This window comes from Phlebotomus papatasi, chromosome 3 (assembly GCF_024763615.1).
Source record: "Phlebotomus papatasi isolate M1 chromosome 3, Ppap_2.1, whole genome shotgun sequence".
Taxonomy (NCBI): domain Eukaryota; kingdom Metazoa; phylum Arthropoda; class Insecta; order Diptera; family Psychodidae; genus Phlebotomus; species Phlebotomus papatasi.
Genome location: NC_077224.1, coordinates 26,614,866 through 26,630,771, shown reverse-complemented (window position 1 = coordinate 26,630,771; position 15,906 = coordinate 26,614,866). Strand labels below are relative to the sequence as shown.

General features: G+C 34.7%; 2 protein-coding genes across 10 annotated transcripts in view; both read right to left on the bottom strand.

The window, feature by feature from the left end:
• LOC129807385 (annexin B11) overlaps positions 1–11,205 on the bottom strand; it is a 372,667-nt gene extending 361,462 nt beyond the window's left edge. Inside the window, exon 1 of one of the 2 annotated variants that reach the window (XM_055856617.1) lies at positions 11,200–11,205. The gene's annotated coding sequence lies outside the window, so the exon portion shown is untranslated. The remainder of the gene's footprint in view (positions 1–11,199) is intronic. The other variant, XM_055856615.1, reaches the window with a different exon arrangement.
• Positions 1–15,906, bottom strand: part of LOC129807383 (neurobeachin) — a 401,071-nt gene that overhangs the window by 229,748 nt on the left and 155,417 nt on the right. The gene's annotated exons all lie outside the window — the stretch shown is intronic.

The following is a 15,906-nucleotide window of genomic DNA, read 5'->3' as shown; positions in this document are numbered from 1 at the left end:
TTAAAGATTGGAAATAATATGACAAAAATCTGTCAATTCTGACACCAAAATCATAATCAAAAAGCAAAATACAAGCTGTGATTCTGCAAGCTTATCGCCACATTTCTCTACTCGCATGCTGCCCCTTAAAGGAAAATGGGACACCTTTGAAATGGGACAGCTTTAAAATTTGCCATTTTTCTCCTATTTTTAAATGGAACTGATCCTTGTCGATATACGATTCAGCTTCACAATTGATTTTTTGAGCTAAATTGTAACATAGTATGGTCCAGTTCCATTTAAAAATGGAGAAAAAAGCCCTATTTCAAAAGTACCTCAATTCAAAGGTGCCCTACTTCCCTCTTCATGTTCATTTCATACCCTATCTTTTAAGGGGACTCTCAACGACCACCTCAGCATTCGCATTTCTGCAACATGAAGCTTTCTATCGTTAGTTTTGGTCCCTGCTCTACATTCAGAGCCATAGAGTATTGCCGGGCGAACCACGGTCTGAAATAGCTTTCCTTTCAATTTTGATGGTAAAGACAAGAGCTATACCGTTTCGGTAATCCTAAATCAAGCCAATACAATTAATTGTTTAAAACGGGTGCCGGTCAAAATCCCGAACGCCAAAATCCTGAATGGGCCAAAATCTTGAACGCCAAAATCCCGAAAGCCAAAATCCCGAATTCTTAAAAGTGTCACAGCTACTCCCACGATTGTACCCGCGCTTGCTCGAGGCAAAGGGAAATCTACTGTGTTTTAGGAAATTATTCTAAACATTTTCCTCCATATAATTACATCCCTGTCAGGATTTTGAAAATTCGGAATTTTGGTTTTCGGGATTTTGGCTTTCGGGATTTTGGCTGCCACCGGTTTAAAACGACGTTTAGATTAGATTAGATTTAGATTATATTATGGTAAAACGGGATAGTGATACCCAGGCTTGTTGAGCCCTTTGTATCTCCCGTGCATCTTCTCTATTCGGAACCAATTAGATTTATGAATATAATTCAGAAACGTCTTGGGCGTAAGATCCTGCCCCTCGCTGGACGATGCTAGAATTTCTCTACATACATTTAATGAAGTACTCGGCTATCTATAGGGCAGCCTCACAGCCTCTACAAGATGCTGATGGCGCTAATCCCATCCTGAACAGGTGAAAGCTTAAAAGGTGGCCGGTGAGACACCCACGACATTTCGTAAATCTCTTCTGCTCAAATTGAGTAGAAAGTAGCTCCATGTCTGTGAGGGGCTTCAACGACTTCGCCTTCCTGCATCTCTGACAGCTCATCCAGTAACCCCAACCACGCCACGCTCTTTTACAAGTTGTAAACAGGTCTGCCACTCACGGTTTACTTTGGATGCCGATCAACACGATCTTGTAGACAGATCGGCGCGATCTGCCGATCTGCCACGCACGGTTTACTCACTGACGATACTTATTAACCCCCTGTTTAAGTGAGATGTATTTTTGAAGGTAGTTTGAAATAGCTATTTTTTATAATTTTTTTATTCGACCATATGATCGACTCGAAATAGTACCGAACCAAAGACATAAACCCGACAATTTCGTCTGCTTGTTCAGAAGAAAAAGTGTCTCGGATAAATATTTAATGGTATGATGTACGAGATTAGTTGTCAATTTACTCTCTAATGCTCAACAAAGAATCACAAGATCTATAACGTAAAACAAACATATCTCTAGATTTTTACATTCCCCCGGTGCTCTTTTGCAGAGATATTTGGGACAGTTTGGACAAAGTTCACCTCTTTTTTTTCTGATTCTGTCTCCTTGCAGTTAGATGGTGGAAATTGGTGGTTAATGGGACAATGTATTTATACACGTTTGAAGTGCTAGCTTCAGGGATGTTCAAAAGAAGGGGGGGGGGGGGGGGAGATTCCAGAGAAAATAGAGCTGGAAAAAGAGGTAGCAAAAGTTACGTTATATGTAAAATGTTGGTCCCAATCACAGCTATAACCACACGTACCTCAGTAAATTAATTAAATTGACTTTTATCTTAATGCGGGCATCATATAGGAATGGGGGTTAGACATGGATGAGTTTTATCATGTGGATGGGGTATGTGATAAGGGATGGTTATGTGGTGGCAAAATTTACGATGCCTGACGAGAAAGAGAGCACAGGTTTCGTTGAAGCTCTAATACAGCTATTATACAAATGGGAACACGTATCAGTGCAGTTCGTCTTTGTGGGAAAATGTATATGGAGGACATCAATGTTGTGCAAAGGATGTAATTTAAATGCTTTCTCACCAAATTGATAAACATTTTAAAGTTGTATCTTCATACTAAATCTTATATCTCACGTACAAATTTTCAGCCAATGAATATGTTAGAAATTGATACCTCATACCAATTATACTACAACAAAAAATTTGATGCAAGAAATACATACTCACAGAATTTAATTAGAAAATATTTGTTTCAATATCTTTCCCCCAATTTTCCCAAAGTTCTATACATCGTATTATACCATCGCCAAATTCATATAATTTGCACATGTTGCACAAATTTTAGCCATTCACCCATTCCTAAAGCCATGAATTTTCACAAAATTTTCTATTATCCCTTCGGGGAATTTGATGTCCCAATTCAGGGAAAGCAGGAAAATTTACTGAACTATTTTAAAGGAGGAAATAAGTATTAAAAGAAATCTTCCTATGAGCAAATTCTGGTAAAATTATTATAGAATACCTGTAATATTATTCCCTTTAGATCCCCTGCCAATTGTGCTTCAAGTAAATCCGATTATATTCGTTTGTCTTAATTTAAGGCATATAACATCATATAGATGCCAGAGGCATATACAATCTACACTTTATTGGATATTATCATGCAGTTGCTGCGGCATTTTCCTGGTCCATACATAAATTTAAATTCGAACGTGAGATAGAAAACAAGGCCGAAATTTTTTTTTAGTATTCCACATTTTCCAAAAAGGATAAAGGTTGAAAATCTTATAAATCGATAACTTTATAGCCTCCTAATTTAAGTCTGGTTCTAGCAATATAATCCACTCAAAATATAAAATCAATAAGTAAATAAAAAGATATTTATTTATCAAGCTTTTTATTGCAAGAACACTACACATAGAGGAGCCAATCATTGGAGCTATCGCATTATGTCAAAATCATATATACTTAAGCATTTCATTTTTCTTTTGACTTAAAATGACGCTCACCCTAAAGTCTACAGTAAAACCAGCTTTAAAGTGGAAGATATAAAACAAAGTTTAAAATTTCCAATTAAGATAAATAATTGAAAAATTTGTTGCATATTATCCATAAGGCTTTAAGAAATTTGATACTTCAAAATTAAATCCTTTTATCAGAAAATATTAATAGGATTTTTCAAAAAAATTGATGCTCTTCAAAATGTTATTAAAGATGAATTTTTCAACCAAAAAACTTCAAATGATTCACAAAGGACAATGGGCAAAATTGTACGGAAGCAGGTCCACCCATCGCCAGTGATGAAATGGCCCATGTTTTAGATGTTAGTAAATGATTTGAAATTTACCGAAAACCAAGCTGAAAAAAACTTTGAGTTCTTGAAAAATTAACGATATCCTTCTGAATATTTACAAGCTATGTCTTTCATTTCTCGAAAACGGTTTTACCGGTCTTAAAGAAATTTGACTTAAATTCAACGTATGCCGTATGTTTTAATGATATATTTTTAGATTTTTGCTCTGACTACACCATGGTAGCTCCCATATACAAACTAATAATTACCTTTTAAAGCCATCGAACATTACATCAATAAAATGACAACTTTTTTCGTGTGATGGGAAACTATCGGTATTTTCGGAGTTATTGTTGTCTTGTTAACCTCCCGAAGAAATTTATAGATCATTACGTCAAGTTTCTGAGATATCATAAGGAAAAGGTTCTTAAAAAAAATGGGTAGAACTATTTTACGAAAATTGCTATTTTTCGAAAACGATAGGGGAGACTGGGGCAAAAAGTCACAAATCGGAATTTTCAAAATTCAATATCTTTCAAAATAAATAAATAAGATAGAGACTTAAAACTTTTTTTATGGATAGCCTCTATAGGGTAAAGCGCGGTATTTCTGGACAAAGTGCTTTTCGGGACATAATACGAGTATTTTTGGACACATCAAAAATCCTATAAATATTTGTTTCCTTATTATTTTTAAGTTTTATTTGTAATATTAAGCTCTTGACGTATCAAATAAACATAAAACTTTACAAGTGAAATTTAAACAAATTTTTTATGAAAGATTGAAGTTTAAACCTTCTACTTAAAGATAAATAATCAGGCTCAGTGAAATTTATTTGCATAATAGCGATTTTTGTCTGTCCCAAAATACCCAATTGTCCCGACATATACCATTCTTACTTCTTTACATTTTTAGCTATTTTGAATAAAAAAATATGGATTTTTCAACAATTTTCGGTAAGAATCTTATTCTGGATAGAATAAGGAACATAAATATTTGTATTAACAAAGAAAAAAATAATTTGAGAAGTCATTAAGATGTTTGGAACTCGAAAGTGTTACAAAAGTGTCCCGAAATAACACACGTTACCCTAGACTTTCTTCAATGTCGTAAGTTTCTTAGAATTCAAAGACCGAATTTAGGAAAGTAAAAAATATCGAAATTTTAGCCCTATTTTTGAAATATTTTCCTTGCAGAAAATATCAATTATTATCTAGTTATTTTTCAAAATTGATGCACTGGTGATTAATGATTTTGATTCTTTGAATACGAAACTGCTATCTATTTTACAATTTTACAAAGATTCTTTTCTCTAGAAATCCTTTTATTAAAAACGACCACTTGCGGTAAAATGTAACAAAAGCTATGGAGCAAAAGTAAGAAAAACAGAAGAAATTTCTAATGTCTCACGGCGAAAAGAAACGTCAATGCAATGTGTCGCCACTTGTTGTTTGAATTGGTCTAACGTTTTGGAGTCTCTTTTTTTCTAAGATAGCTTGAAAAGCGCTTTTCTAGTTCAGATAGAGAAAACGGTGTTTTACAAAGATATAGAGGAATAAATTTCGTATGAAAATATGTCATTTAGGTTTTTTTTTTTTAATTTACGGGAGCCCATAATAAAGTGAAGCAAAATGTGATAATACCCCATGCCTAGTACTATTTGCCCCAGCAATCTTGAGAATGGTAGCAAAATCACTTTTTAGAAAATGGTTGGATGTTAAATTTCCTATAAAACTGCGCTAATTAGAAGTTAAGGATAAAAAAATTAAATATCCGTTTTGTGACTTTTTGTTCCAGTCTCCTCTACATCATCGGTTATTAATACCAGAGAAGGATTTGTACTGAAGGATTGAAGGAACATTTCCCTTTAAAAAAAAATCCTACTCCTGTGTGCCAAATTTCGGCATAGTTGCATGCAAGCGACAAAGTTTCAAGTTTGAAATGTAATATTTTTTTTAATAAAAATTGAATATTTTTGTATATTGAGTGTTGCTTGGAACCTTGCAGATAGTTTATCATCTTTATTTTTTCTAAAATCATTCTTAATACATTTTAAAATGAATAAAAATGTAGACATAGCATTGGTGGCCTATTCCGGCCACCTTCATTCTCATAGTTCCTTGCCCTTCCAGAATTCTCTCAATGTTTTTTTCAGATCATCTTGCTCGTCGAAGCGACATTTTTTGTAATTTTTTTGCATTGTACAATCTCAAGATAATGCAAAAACTAAAAATTCACGGAAATTAGAGGAACAAAAAATATGGCCGAAATTGCAAGCTGGCCGGAATTTGGCACACTTACCCTATCTGTTCATATTGGTCAATGAAAACTATCTGCAGTATAAATCTGAATCTTGAGGTTGTCTCTCTTTTTCGGCTGAGGTATTATATTTGGACTATGGATTACTTTTCGGAATTTTGTCAGTTGGCGTTACGACTGAAGGGTCCCTTGAGAATTTGCATTTAAATTGTGCATATCAATGTGGAATACCCCAGTGCTATTAGTCACTCAGGTATGCTCATAAATACTACATAATGTAGTGCAATTGTGCAATAAATTATTGCATAAATGCGGTGTAAATTGAATGTCTGTTTGGTTCATCTCTGTCTCACAATGGTATAGTCAAAGATACTGCCGTTTATCTTACCTACTGAAGCACGGTTGAACCATCTAATAAATTATGCGTTTGTCCGTGTTGAAAAATTTCTGTAGTTTCGTAGAATGAAATTCTTCCAAAAAATAAACGAACGAATAAAGTTATATAGAGATTGTGGAGATTTCAATTTTATGGGTAAAAACGCGCACAGAATGAACTTTCTTGTCTATCTTCGTTTTTTTTTTAACTTTCACCCTCCTTTTTTTTGCATTATTTATGGTTACTCACCGCCATATAGAGGCTCAAGATGGGTAGCATTGAGGGTGGACCCCATGGGGGTGAGAAAAAGAATTATCTTGGACAGAAGGTGGGTGGAAAAATGTTGAATAACATAGCGAAGAAAATATATGCAATGGTGTGTCTCCAGGAATGGGTCTTAGGGCTCTATTTTTTTTCCCTCGTCTACTCCAGAACGGGAGCTTGGGCAGAAAAAGAGAAAAAAAAAGACATGGAATACAATATTGTCAGTCGAAACACGTCCAATGTCGAGCAAAATATTCTACAGCAGAGTTGAATTTAGATGAATTCTCTGGAGTATTTGTGTGCAATCGAGGGAATAGTTTCTTCTAATTTTCTTGGTGTGTTTGGTATGTGTTATGTACATTATATTTTTCTTTTTCATCACACGATTTTCATCTTTTTCAGTTGCAGCAAAAATATCTATGCATTTTCCAAGATGAATCATGTTGAAAGAAAATGGTGCTTTTTTTCACTTCATCTCAGCATCTTCACTTAAAAATTCACAGTTTGTTTCGGATTTAATGCAAAAATACAAGATAGAGCAAAACTGCAGAATGTGCATTTCGTGACTGTTATTTAATTAAAAATTTTAAATCTGATTTTACCGGATTACACTCTGAGCATTTCTCGAGCAAAGCACCGCAATTAAAAACAGGAGCAAATCGAAAAAAAGATAAATCTCATAAAAACTAAAAAAAACAACTAATAACATTATTTAAATTTGAGATTTTTGGTAAAAGTTAAAAACTAATACCAAAAGTCGAATACCAGTCGATTAAAATTAAATGAAGCCTTTGTTTTTGTCAACCTGAAGGGGAATTCTGTAACGCTCTGGCAATGCCATATGACAAATTGGGTTCGAATCTTAAGAGAGCTTTTTCAAAAATTCGATTCTGTAGCCGTAACATTGCCGTTTCAGCTCACGTGGCATTGTCAGAAGTCACATATTTGAGATTTCTGGCAATTCAAATGACAATGAATTTTATTGAACAAATCAACTAAGATGTACTGTATTTTCATAAAATCATCAAGTAAAGGGATTTCATTAAAACACATTAATGAATTGCATTTTCGAACTCATATGATATGACAAAAAAAGCTCGATTGGAATCGTCAGGTTTCGAACTCACGCGTGATAATGCCACGAAAATTACAGAATTCCCCTACTGGTTCCTTAAAGAGATATAGTGTCACCCAAGCGAATCCCAAAAGCTTATTTTTAAAAATAGGCCACGCCCCTTATTGCACATCAACAAGCAAAATGTAAAATTTCAAAAATTACTTGTTGAATAGGCTTTTTAGAAGAATTTTAAAAACAAAAGGCTTAAAACTTAGGGGGTAATTTTCAGGCTTTGTACACACTATGGTTTCGAACATTTGATATTTTTCCCATATTGCTTTAATGAATCTGGCTTATATGAAAATATATTTTAAGAGCCAGTCTTAAGTCCGACATTTCCTGAAAAAATAGGTCAGACTCATTCTCAGGAATATTCGAAAAAATATCAAGTGTCCGAAGCTATAGTGTGTGCGAAAACTCAAAGCTTTTCCCTACTTAGCGTGTAACTGTCAAAATTTGAAATTTCCTTTCAAGATGTAAAATTCTACTAGGATTTTTTTCGCATATAAAATAACAAACTGCATCATACCCTAGACAAACTGTTTATTCCTTTATCTTTCAATTCACGATGCAAATCATTGAAATAGCAAAAACGAAGAAGAATATTTGCATTTTTACATGCACTGCAGATGACTCCCAAAGTGATGGGAGTTTGAGGAGGTGGTGAAAGATGGAAAATGTTGAATTGTAGTTGAGAAAAAATTTTTTTTTGGCAAACTTCCTCATTTTTCATCTCAATATTCCTCACGTTTCCATCTTCATCCTAGAATGATAGTCAACTTCTGTAAGAGCTACCCCAAGTTGCAAACTAGGGGCAAAATTCACGGCAATAAATGATGTTGCAGACGATGGAGGAGTGTATAAAAGAAGAAGTAGTGAAAAGAGTTGAATGATTTGAATAAGATAATACTTTTGTATGGTGGTTCCATAGCGAATATCCCACCATAATCTCATCCCAACCTCCTCCCGTACATTTTGAAGCACTATGCAAAATGAATTCCGTGAGAACTTTTCAACAAGAATAAATGTGTTATCATCAATTTCATTTTAGAATTTTCAAATGTTTTTCCATAAAATAAGAAAAAAAAACCTTCGTCTATTGTTTATATATTTGTCAAATGGTGAATATAGTTTTTATTCTATTCACTAAATTCACTCAGATGATCGAATTAATTTGCATTTTGAAAGTTTCTGTGAATATAGTCATATATTCGACATCTATTCAATGTTTTACTGAAGGATTATCTAATCAAACTGTCAAACCACTTCCGCGATATTCCACACAACTCCCACCAAATCGGATATTGATCTAATGCGATGCCTCTCTCATCCGTCACTATGCAAATTAATATTCATGTGCCCCATGTGCCCCTTTTATATTAATTTTCACCATGAGAATTCTGGAAAACCCCTCTTTCCACACCACACCATGTAATACCAGTCTATCATGTCCAATCGATATCGTATTGTAAATTTCAGCCATAGAATGACTTACTCAACATTATGAAATTCTATAAAATGTTAGCTTTTCTTTTGAAATTAAAAGATAACACGGTTTTATATTGTTGTACCATTGATCATGAGACCAAAGATGTAGCAGTCCAACAAATTATGTTGACTTAAAGGCACAGAATTCGTAATAAAGTATCCCAGCTTCACAGAATACTCAAACTTTGATGTTATCTCTCAAAAATTACTTGTACACTAATTGTTTCAACGAGAAAAGTTCTTAAGTTGTAAGTAATAGGAAAATAATAGTACTCGATCATGCTTTATATTTTCTTCGTTCTTTCTCTTTGGCCTAATACTCATCGATCTAAAGCGATAAAAGTCACTTCAAAAATTGCTGAAGGGGCGCGCTTTCCTCTAATTGATTTCAAGCTATAAATTCTTTGAAGAAGGGTTTAAGGTCACTAGTATACATGAGACGATATGCATTGATAATCCGAAAACATATACCAAAAAAATAATTAACTTATAAGGTAAAGCGCCCTCGAGTCAACCGGTTCCTCTACTCGACCGGTGGTCAATATTTGAATGTTTTAATGGTGAATTTCTATAAAATTGACACTGATTCGTATTTATTTATGGAATAATTGACCTATTAATGTTAGATCATATGCCAAAGTGCAAATATAAATAAATTGAATAAATAACTCTACTGGTCGACTTGAGGGCACCTTACCTTAAAAGCGAAGACCTTGTCCCTCAAAAGGACGTATTATTTTACCACTTAAGTATATGATTGAAAATAAGTTCCGATGTAGATTTCTCAGATTGAAATCCTTCATTGTACTTTTTAATAGTTTTTCATCAACTACAATCAGGCCTATGATAAAACCTACAGGGGAGTTTGTCGGACGTCATTCGGATGGTTGACAATCTACTTAAGCTAAGCAGCTTGATAAAAACTATAGACTTCAACTCAATCATCAAGTAAGAAACGGTAATTGACCGATCCGAGATGTTCAGGGTGGATTCAGATTTGAGGTAACGGGATGGCCTGACTTCAAATACCCAGCCGATTCGATGTTTATTACAGATAATGAAGTTAGAATAGAGTCAAATGCTAAGCATAGAACGGAAAGACGGTACTACTTTGTACTCTAATCACTTGTTCTATTTTCTGTTCAAGGAAGACCTCTTGGCCATCGAAGATCAAAGTACAAAACCACTGTGCTGTAAAGTCCATTATCTCACATAGTCGTGGATGTAGCAGTAACCGCGTACTAATGCAAGAGTTACCGGTTTTGGAAAAACGGATGTTTCATCGGATTTTCTGTCCTCTTAAAGATACTACAACGAAGTGAGTTTTATCCAGGCACGAAAATTAAGTTTTCTTGGTTACATGTGCCGGATGCTTGATGAGAGAAAGTCATAAAATTAGGAACCGAAAAGGTTCCTTAAAAAAAACTAAGTGCGCTACAATAACGGGCGATGACTCAGGACAGGAGTCAACGACGTAGCGACATTTAAGTAAAAAATTAAAGTGGAGCATTGAGACTTAGAGCTAGGCTTTCAGGTTTCGAACACACTGTAGTTTCGACCACTTCATATTTTACCTCTAGTCCTTTAATGAATCTGACCCATCTATAGCAATACATATCCTAAAAAAATAGGTCAGACTTATTAAAGGTATATGCGGTAAAAATGTGAAGTGTTCCAGAGTTTGTGCAAAGTCTTAAAACCTTCCCCTAAAGATATTGTAAGACGAATGCTACAGGCCCACACCAGAACATGCTGAAGCACCCTTCATCGTTAGCCTCATGTAATTAAACCCCATTGCCCATTAAAAGACAGCTACGAATTTGTCGTCCTCCTCGCTTTCACTTGTCAAGACCGAATGAAGAACCAATTCGATTAGGCCCTTCGGAATAACTCTTCGAGTACTCACAATCCCATCTAGCGGAACTATAACGATATCGTAATTTGAGGTTAGCCGCCGTTATAACACCCCTCAAAGTTACGAGACCATCTGAATAGTGAATGGTACCGTTGCCTTACATGAGTCCTCCTCAGGACGGGCTTTTTCCTTCCAACTCCTCTAGGCTCAACAGTCCTACTACAATATTGAATAATCGAGGAATAGGGGAAACTGGGGCACCAAACACGGGGTACCACCAAACACTAATTTTTATTTCTAAACTAGTTGGACTATCTCGACAATTCCTTCAGTGGACAAGCATCACTATAGTGCCTATAAATTTCTATAAGTCTTATCCTCTGAAGTCAAATATTCGATTAAAAAATCGCAGTGTTTGGTGGTACCCCGTGTTTGGTGGTGCCCCAGTTTCCTCTAACACAGATTGTTCTTATTGTAGAGATAGGCCAATAAAAGAATAGCGTTTTGAGGGTTTTAAGATAGAAAAAAAAGTTTACAAATAAAGTTTCCTATAATTAACTTAATTATTTACAGTTCCTCCTTAAACTTTGGCAACCCATCTAATTGTAAGTCCTTGAGAAAAACTAAAGCAGCTTTCAAAGTTTAGGAATGAGAAGTTGGTCAAATATTTGTCTAAAATATCAAATAATTTGCTGAGACAAGGCATGTGATAAATTGATCGAAATCCACCCTCGTCTATCGAATGTCCAATAAGTCACTCATCCGCCTGTTCAATTCGTCAAGTTGTACAAGGACTGAGGGATCTATATGTGGGGGAGGATGGTGATTTCTAAATATATATTTGTAATTTAGACATAGTGACGACTATTCGATTTTCAACAAACTCATCACACATCACCCTCATAACGTATGCAGGTCGCAAAATTTCATATCTCACTCCATAGCATCATCCCTGTTGTACCCCCAACGTATATACGTCTGATAGAAACCCTAACCAAAGGCATAGTATCTCAATTGTATAGAGTTTAGTTTCGCGTGATCAGGAGGTATTGGGGAAGTGGTAGAAAATAAATAAATAGGAGGAATACACCTCATCGGAGCTTCGAAATCCAAAACCCAAAATGCTTTTCTACGAAAACGTACTACAATGGCAAATACAACGAGGTGTGCTGAATTTTGGGAGGGAAAAAAGAAAGGCACGAAATATATGCGCGAATAAATGTCTAGAATAACAATTGAGAGAGAATTCGATGAAATTGTCACATACGAATGACTGATTTCATTATATTTCTCATCCTTTCACATTTACCATATACACTTCAGTCACAATGAAATTACGGAATTGGGATATGTAATTAGTTGAAGCTCTTCTGGACTCTCAATAACATGAAGTATGTATACGCATCAATGGACCAGATACTATTAAGGAAGTCAAAATGAAAAAAAAAGATATGGTCTCTATATCGTGTAATTTTCCTTTTCTTTTCCCTTTAGTTTCTGACCCAAAACTTAATCCTACATACGACATAATCAAACAAGGATATCAACAAAATAAATAAAGCTCTCATTTTCGACAATGCCTCGGAAACAATTGTAAGGGAAAGAAAAAAAAATACAATGAGGGAGGTGGATCTCTCTAGAGGAGCATATGTTGCCGCACTGTTGAATAATCATTGAGTGAGATCAGCTTTTCCACAGCTTCAGCATTTCACCATTTATCCACGCGGAAAATTGGGGCATTATATTGTATATCTACACACACTCCCATTGAGCAATTTCCCATCTTTTTCCTCAACCATATCTTTCTCCACCTCCAACCCTCCCTCCTCCATCTATTTCATCCCAACAATTGTAACTCATTCACAGAGGACACAGAAAAAAAGAGACACATTTCTACAGATTCAAAAACATTATAATACTATGTACAGAATAATGGTTGAGTTGAATTTTTCATGATATCCCATAGAAAATTCCCAACATCCGACCGAAACCATTATGAAGGATTTTTTTTGTGTGTTACAGTTACACCATCCAATCCTACTCATGGTGAATGAAATAGTGGCAAAATAGTTCCTATACCAGGTGGAAATATAAATTGTATAACAATACTCCTTTCGAAGGATCACAAGGGATCACAATGCTAGTTTTTTTTCTGCATATAACATGAGAATATACCATGAGTCGGCAGAAGCAAAAAAAAATGCAAATACAGCTAAAAAAAAAACCTCAAATAATGATTGATAGGCTTCACAGGATACATCATAAACTTTATCATCGATTTTGAGCAAATAAATAAAGAAATTCATCTTAAAATATTTACTAAACATTATGTTGCGGACCTGTTTTTACGCATACCGTACCTAAGGGCCCAAATAGACTCAGGTTGATCATCCAGAATATTTATAGCCTGTAAAATTTTGCTGTAAAGCTTTTTCGCAAATGACCATACACCGATGGCTTACGATCATCGATTAAAGATTCTTTGCATAAATTTTCCATACAATGAGAGAAATCCGAAAAAGTCGAAATAACATTTCGGAAAAATTAATTTTACCCTGCAGATCTGAAATCAGTGTAAATAGTACCCTTTTTAGGTGTATTATGGGTTAAAGTTACCCTTTCTCATGTTAAATTTACCCTCAGAGGTGTAAAATTATCATTAAAAAACGTTGATTTATTTTTACACCTAAAAAGTGTTAAAGTTATGAGGAAAAACAGTTAATCGCAGCCTCTTTTTTTCTCAGTGTAATACTCTACTGCCCAATTTTACAAACAAAATATTTTCAAGGATCAGAGTAAATTGCCCTGAGAGATGTTGCACGGTACTTTTTTACGAACTATGTACTGTGGGGTAAAATTTACATTTACCCCTATACTTCATGTGAGAAACACTCATGCGCCATGGAGTAAGTCGCTGTGTGTATGTACTGTCATAAAGTGGTTTGAAATCAAAGAATATGCTTAGTGGAATGTACAATGACAAACCAAGGCGCTTAACCTTTGATCTCAAATAAATATAATTCATTTTCTTCTCCATATTGTCGTTTATAGAATTCAAGGAAAGCGTTATTGAACTATAAATTCTTAATTTACTTGAAGTAAGATTCTGCAAGAGCTTCCTAGAAACACTCTAACACAAAATATATTGATCTATGATTTTAAAAAGATACCTAATAGATTTTTAATTGACTTGATTCGTCTCGACTCTAAATTGAGGATTTGATTGAGGATTAAATTGAGTAAAAGAGATTTGCAAGATTTCAAATACGATATAGTAATAACAGTAATAATAGCTCACCAAATGAAGGCAAAATAAGTCAAATTGTTCCATTTACCCCTCTACATCGTCTAGAACAAACCTTTTCATAGGTCCCCAAAACAGTTTTCAAGCTCGACATCATCCACTTACCTAAAAAAAACAGAGATATAAAATAAATTAATAAATTAATTTATTAAATAATATTTTAAATTACAAATTAGATTACTTTGGAAGAAAAGAGGTTTTGTACAAATAATAAGACTTATTTCTGCTCTGATATTCACAGAGAGAGCCTCTCGATTTTGAGTTACATACATTTTTCGACTCCTCCGAAGGGGTTGTACTTTGGTAGAATTTAGAAAGCCTCAAGTTTCGAGTTTTTGAACGTTATACTGTTTATCCGTCTGTCCGTCTATGTGTCCGGCTGTTACCACGCTTAGAGCCCAAACGATTAGAGACAGATTTCGAACTTTCGGAGTCGCAGCCCCCTTCATATGTCGACCCAAGGATCGTTCACATGCCCTCATTTTCCCTTACCTTTCCCTTTCTCCTCGAAAACTGTGTGTTTTTTGGAATTGTTCGGAAATAAGTCGTATGATTTTTCCTTTATGGACTGGACGGACACTTCGTCCTTATAACGAAAATACCGATGAATCATTCCCAATAACGATGTTTCAAAGCCAAAGGCTTAAAAAGGTCCAGAGAGCGTATTTCTTATCCGAACTTGTTAGAACTTGTTGTTTGAACTTGTTAGAAAGGTTTTGATAGAATTCCTGACAATCCTGAATCAATTCCAATCGGTTATGAACTGGTATTGAATCGGTGCGTAACCGATAACAGACTTTTACTCGAAATAAATAACTCCTAAAATGAATATTTTGGGAAATGTTTTGAATAATTTATAAATCTGTCAAATCAGTTGTAAACCGGTAATGAATCGATTATGAACCCATAAGTCATTTTGGCTACAAAAAAATCAATTCGATTCTTTTCTTCTAAACTATTTTGGGGGATCTTTTGAGTGATTCATGAATCGGTTTAAATCGGTTGAGAAGCGGTTAACGGTAAATAATGCGAAAGTACTTTTGAGTTATAGCTTCTACGTCACGAGTTCTAGCATATCGCAAAGCATTCATTAAAGGCTTTGTCACCTTATAAGTTTATAATTTTTTTTTTTTAATAAAGGGAATCCTGTCCAATTTGAATATTTGTGTAAGATATCCAAGGGATTCCCATATTCCAATATTTCTTTTCTCAGGTATATTTCAGTTCACAATTACGAAGTGTAAGGGCCCAAAGAGACTCAGGCTGTTCCTCGAGAATATCTAGCCAGTGAAATTTGGCAGAAGAGGCTTAGGTAAAGGAAATTTATTCAAAGTTCCTCTACTCAATGATCCGGAGCCATTAGTGTATGACAGTTTGGGTTACATATTTACTGCCAAATTTTATAGGCTAAATGTTCCCGAGGATCAGATTGAGTCTATGTGGGCCCTTAAGTGCCTCAAAAAAGTATCGAATGCTAATATTTCTTCCCTTTAGCCCCATAAATTCATGTTCTAATACCTGCGGCACACCTTTTAAATCAGGAAAATTTCATAAAGTCAAAATTCAGATCCCTTTCTTTCTCACATGTTTTGAATATGTCTATTTCATTCTCTCGCACTCTTCTTCTTCTTCTCTTAAACATCACTCCAAATTTAATTTTGCTCAATCGAATTTGGTATTCGAAAGAGTGAGATAGACATATTCAAAACATGTGAGAAAGAAAGCGTTTCGAATTTCGATTTCATGAAATTTTCCTGATCTAAAAGGTATGCCGG